This window comes from Phyllobates terribilis, unplaced genomic scaffold (genome assembly GCF_046119375.1).
Source record: "Phyllobates terribilis strain yellow unplaced genomic scaffold, ASM4611937v1 Scaffold_20__1_contigs__length_20440879, whole genome shotgun sequence".
NCBI classification, from domain to species: domain Eukaryota; kingdom Metazoa; phylum Chordata; class Amphibia; order Anura; family Dendrobatidae; genus Phyllobates; species Phyllobates terribilis.
The window spans coordinates 12,974,631-12,982,020 of NW_027362780.1; positions in this window are offsets into that span (position 1 = coordinate 12,974,631).

Genomic DNA, 7,390 nt, shown 5'->3' on the forward strand with positions numbered 1-7,390 from the left:
AACATAAATACAATTTAATAAAGCATAGGTTAAAACAACATAAATACAATTTAATAAAGCCTACAATAAAACAACATAAATACAATTTAATAAAGCATAGGAAAAAACAACATAAATACAATTTAATAAAGCCTACAATAAAACAACATAAATACAATTTAATAAAGCATAGGAAAAAACAACATAAATACAATTTAATAAAGCATAGGATAAAACAACATAAATACAATTTAATAAAGCATAGGATAAAACAACATAAATACAATTTAATAAAGCATAGGTTAAAACAACATAAATCCAATTTAATAAAGCATAGGATGAAACAACATAAATACAATTTAATAAAGCCTACAATAAAACAACATAAATACAATTTAATAAAGCATAGGAAAAAACAACATAAATACAATTTAATAAAGCATAGGATAAAACAACATAAATACAATTTAAGAAAGCATAGGTTAAAACAACATAAATACAATTTAATAAAGCATAGGATAAAACAACAAAAATACAATTTAATAAAGCATAAGATAAAACAACATAAATACAATTTAATAAAGCATAGGTTAAAACAACATAAATACAATTTAATAAAGCATAGGATAAAACAACATAAATACAATTTAATAAAGCATAGGTTAAGACAACATAAATACAATTTAATAAAGCATAGGATAAAACAACATAAATACAATTTAATAAAGCATAGGATAAAACAACATAAATACAATTTAATAAAGCATAGGATAAAACAACATAAATAAAATTTAATAAAGCATAGGTTAAAACAACATAAATACAATTTAATAAAGCATAGGACAAAACAACATAAATACAATTTAATAAAGCATAGGTTAAAACAACATAAATACAATTTAATAAAGCATAGGACAAAACAACATAAATACAATTTAATAAAGCATATGTTAAAACAACATAAATGCAATTTAATAAAGCATAGGATAAAACAACATAAATACAATTTAATAAAGCATAGGTTAAAACAACATAAATACAATTTAATAAAGCATAGGATAAAACAACATAAATACAATTTAATAAAGCATAGGATAAAACAACATAAATACAATTTAATAAAGCATAGGTTAAAACAACATAAATACAATTTAATAAAGCATAGGATAAAACAACATAAATACAATTTAATAAAGCATACAATAAAACAACATAAATAAAATTTAATAAAGCATAGGATAAAACAACATATATACAATTTAATAAATCATAGGATAAAACAACATAAATACAATTTAATAAAGCATACGTTAAAACAACATAAATACAATTTAATAAAGCATAGGATGAAACAGCATAAATACAATTTAATAAAGCATACGTTAAAACAACATAAATACAATTAAATAAAGCATAAGATAAAACAACATAAATACAATTTAATAAAGCATAGGATAAAACAACATAAATACAATTTAACAAAACATTGGACAAAACAACATAAATACAATTTAATAAAGCATAGGATAAAACAACATAAATACAATTTAATGAAACATAGGATAAACAACATAAATACAATTTAATAAAGCATTGGACAAAACAACATAAATACAATTTAATAAAGCATATGTTAAAACAACATAAATACAATTTAATAAAGCATTGGATAAAACAACATAAATACAATTTAATGAAACATAGGATAAACAACATAAATACAATTTAATAAAGCATAGGACAAAACAACATAAATACAATTTAATAAAGCATATGTTAAAACAACATAAATACAATTTAATAAAGCATAGGATAAAACAACATAAATACAATTTAATAAAGCATACAATAAAACAACATAAATAAAATTTAATAAAGCATAGGATAAAACAACATATATACAATTTAATAAATCATAGGATAAAACAACATAAATACAATTTAATAAAGCATACGTTAAAACAACATAAATACAATTTAATAAAGCATAGGATGAAACAGCATAAATACAATTTAATAAAGCATGCGTTAAAACAACATAAATACAATTAAATAAAGCATAAGATAAAACAACATAAATACAATTTAATAAAGCATAGGATAAAACAACATAAATACAATTTAACAAAACATTGGACAAAACAACATAAATACAATTTAATAAAGCATAGGATAAAACAACATAAATACAATTTAATGAAACATAGGATAAACAACATAAATACAATTTAATAAAGCATAGGATAAAACAACATAAATACAATTTAATAAAGCATACAATAAAACAACATAAATAAAATTTAATAAAGCATAGGATAAAACAACATATATACAATTTAATAAATCATAGGATAAAACAACATAAATACAATTTAATAAAGCATACGTTAAAACAACATAAATACAATTTAATAAAGCATAGGATGAAACAGCATAAATACAATTTAATAAAGCATACGTTAAAACAACATAAATACAATTAAATAAAGCATAAGATAAAACAACATAAATACAATTTAATAAAGCATAGGATAAAACAACATAAATACAATTTAACAAAACATTGGACAAAACAACATAAATACAATTTAATAAAGCATAGGATAAAACAACATAAATACAATTTAATGAAACATAGGATAAACAACATAAATACAATTTAATAAAGCATTGGACAAAACAACATAAATACAATTTAATAAAGCATATGTTAAAACAACATAAATACAATTTAATAAAGCATTGGATAAAACAACATAAATACAATTTAATGAAACATAGGATAAACAACATAAATACAATTTAATAAAGCATAGGACAAAACAACATAAATACAATTTAATAAAGCATATGTTAAAACAACATAAATACAATTTAATAAAGCATAGGATAAAACAACATAAATACAATTTAATAAAGCATACAATAAAACAACATAAATAAAATTTAATAAAGCATAGGATAAAACAACATATATACAATTTAATAAATCATAGGATAAAACAACATAAATACAATTTAATAAAGCATACGTTAAAACAACATAAATACAATTTAATAAAGCATAGGATGAAACAGCATAAATACAATTTAATAAAGCATACGTTAAAACAACATAAATACAATTAAATAAAGCATAAGATAAAACAACATAAATACAATTTAATAAAGCATAGGATAAAACAACATAAATACAATTTAACAAAACATTGGACAAAACAACATAAATACAATTTAATAAAGCATAGGATAAAACAACATAAATACAATTTAATGAAACATAGGATAAACAACATAAATACAATTTAATAAAGCATAGGACAAAACAACATAAATACAATTTAATAAAGCATATGTTAAAACAACATAAATACAATTTAATAAAGCATAGGATAAAACAACATAAATACAATTTAATGAAACATAGGATAAACAACATAAATACAATTTAATAAAGCATAGGACAAAACAACATAAATACAATTTAATAAAGCATAGGAAAAAACAACATAAATACAATTTAATAAAGCATAGGATAAAACAACATAAATACAATTTAAGAAAGCATAGGTTAAAACAACATAAATACAATTTAATAAAGCATAGGATGAAACAGCATAAATACAATTTAATAAAGCATACGTTAAAACAACATAAATACAATTAAATAAAGCATAAGATAAAATAACATAAATACAATTTAATAAAGCATAGGATAAAACAACATAAATACAATTTAATAAAGCATAGGTTAAGACAACATAAATACAATTTAATAAAGCATAGGATAAAACAACATAAATACAATTTAATAAAGCATAGGATAAAACAACATAAATACAATTTAATAAAGCATAGGATAAAACAACATAAATAAAATTTAATAAAGCATAGGTTAAAACAACATAAATACAATTTAATAAAGCATAGGATAAAACAACATAAATAAAATTTAATAAAGCATAGGTTAAAACAACATAAATACAATTTAATAAAGCATAGGACAAAACAACATAAATACAATTTAATAAAGCATAGGATAAAACAACATAAATACAATTTAACAAAACATTGGACAAAACAACATAAATACAATTTAATAAAGCATAGGATAAAACAACATAAATACAATTTAATGAAACATAGGATAAACAACATAAATACAATTTAATAAAGCATACGACAAAACAACATAAATACAATTTAATAAAGCATATGTTAAAACAACATAAATACAATTTAATAAAGCATAGGATAAAACAACATAAATACAATTTAATGAAACATAGGATAAACAACATAAATACAATTTAATAAAGCATAGGACAAAACAACATAAATACAATTTAATAAAGCATATGTTAAAACAACATAAATGCAATTTAATAAAGCATAGGATAAAACAACATAAATACAATTTAATAAAGCATAGGTTAAAACAACATAAATACAATTTAATAAAGCATAGGACAAAACAACATAAATACAATTTAATAAAGCATATGTTAAAACAACATAAATGCAATTTAATAAAGCATAGGATAAAACAACATAAATACAATTTAATAAAGCATAGGTTAAAACAACATAAATACAATTTAATAAAGCATAGGAAAAAACAACATAAATACAATTTAATAAAGCATAGGATAAAACAACATAAATACAATTTAATAAAGCATAGGATAAAACAACATAAATACAATTTAATAAAGCATAGGTTAAAACAACATAAATCCAATTTAATAAAGCATAGGATAAAACAACATAAATACAATTTAATAAAGCATACAATAAAGCAACATAAATAAAATTTAATAAAGCATAGGATAAAACAACATATATACAATTTAATAAATCATAGGATAAAACAACATAAATACAATTTAATAAAGCATACGTTAAAACAACATAAATACAATTTAATAAAGCATAGGATGAAACAGCATAAATACAATTTAATAAAGCATACGTTAAAACAACATAAATACAATTTAATAAAGCATAGGATAAAACAACATAAATACAATTTAATAAAGCATAGGTTAAAACAACATAAATACAATTTAATAAAGCATAGGACAAAACAACATAAATACAATTTAATAAAGCATATGTTAAAACAACATAAATGCAATTTAATAAAGCATAGGATAAAACAACATAAATACAATTTAATAAAGCATAGGTTAAAACAACATAAATACAATTTAATAAAGCATAGGACAAAACAACATAAATACAATTTAATAAAGCATATGTTAAAACAACATAAATGCAATTTAATAAAGCATAGGATAAAACAACATAAATACAATTTAATAAAGCATAGGTTAAAACAACATAAATACAATTTAATAAAGCATAGGAAAAAACAACATAAATACAATTTAATAAAGCATAGGATAAAACAACATAAATACAATTTAATAAAGCATAGGATAAAACAACATAAATACAATTTAATAAAGCATAGGTTAAAACAACATAAATCCAATTTAATAAAGCATAGGATAAAACAACATAAATACAATTTAATAAAGCATACAATAAAACAACATAAATAAAATTTAATAAAGCATAGGATAAAACAACATATATACAATTTAATAAATCATAGGATAAAACAACATAAATACAATTTAATAAAGCATACGTTAAAACAACATAAATACAATTTAATAAAGCATAGGATGAAACAGCATAAATACAATTTAATAAAGCATACGTTAAAACAACATAAATACAATTAAATAAAGCATAAGATAAAACAACATAAATACAATTTAATAAAGCATAGGATAAAACAACATAAATACAATTTAACAAAACATTGGACAAAACAACATAAATACAATTTAATAAAGCATAGGATAAAACAACATAAATACAATTTAATGAAACATAGGATAAACAACATAAATACAATTTAATAAAGCATAGGACAAAACAACATAAATACAATTTAATAAAGCATATGTTAAAACAACATAAATACAATTTAATAAAGCATAGGATAAAACAACATAAATACAATTTAATGAAACATAGGATAAACAACATAAATACAATTTAATAAAGCATAGGATAAAACAACATAAATACAATTTAATAAAGCATAGGTTAAGACAACATAAATACAATTTAATAAAGCATAGGATAAAACAACATAAATACAATTTAATAAAGCATAGGATAAAACAACATAAATACAATTTAATAAAGCATAGGATAAAACAACATAAATAAAATTTAATAAAGCATAGGTTAAAACAACATAAATACAATTTAATAAAGCATAGGATAAAACAACATAAATAAAATTTAATAAAGCATAGGTTAAAACAACATAAATACAATTTAATAAAGCATAGGACAAAACAACATAAATACAATTTAATAAAGCATAGGATAAAACAACATAAATACAATTTAACAAAACATTGGACAAAACAACATAAATACAATTTAATAAAGCATAGGATAAAACAACATAAATACAATTTAATGAAACATAGGATAAACAACATAAATACAATTTAATAAAGCATAGGACAAAACAACATAAATACAATTTAATAAAGCATATGTTAAAACAACATAAATACAATTTAATAAAGCATAGGATAAAACAACATAAATACAATTTAATGAAACATAGGATAAACAACATAAATACAATTTAATAAAGCATAGGACAAAACAACATAAATACAATTTAATAAAGCATAGGTTAAAACAACATAAATACAATTTAATAAAGCATAGGACAAAACAACATAAATACAATTTAATAAAGCATATGTTAAAACAACATAAATGCAATTTAATAAAGCATAGGATAAAACAACATAAATACAATTTAATAAAGCATAGGTTAAAACAACATAAATACAATTTAATAAAGCATAGGAAAAAACAACATAAATACAATTTAATAAAGCATAGGATAAAACAACATAAATACAATTTAATAAAGCATAGGATAAAACAACATAAATACAATTTAATAAAGCATAGGTTAAAACAACATAAATCCAATTTAATAAAGCATAGGATAAAACAACATAAATACAATTTAATAAAGCATACAATAAAACAACATAAATAAAATTTAATAAAGCATAGGATAAAACAACATATATACAATTTAATAAATCATAGGATAAAACAACATAAATACAATTTAATAAAGCATACGTTAAAACAACATAAATACAATTTAATAAAGCATAGGATGAAACAGCATAAATACAATTTAATAAAGCATACGTTAAAACAACATAAATACAATTAAATAAAGCATATGATAAAACAACATAAATACAATTTAATAAAGCATAGGATAAAACAACATAAATACAATTTAACAAAACATTGGACAAAACAACATAAATACAATTTAATAAAG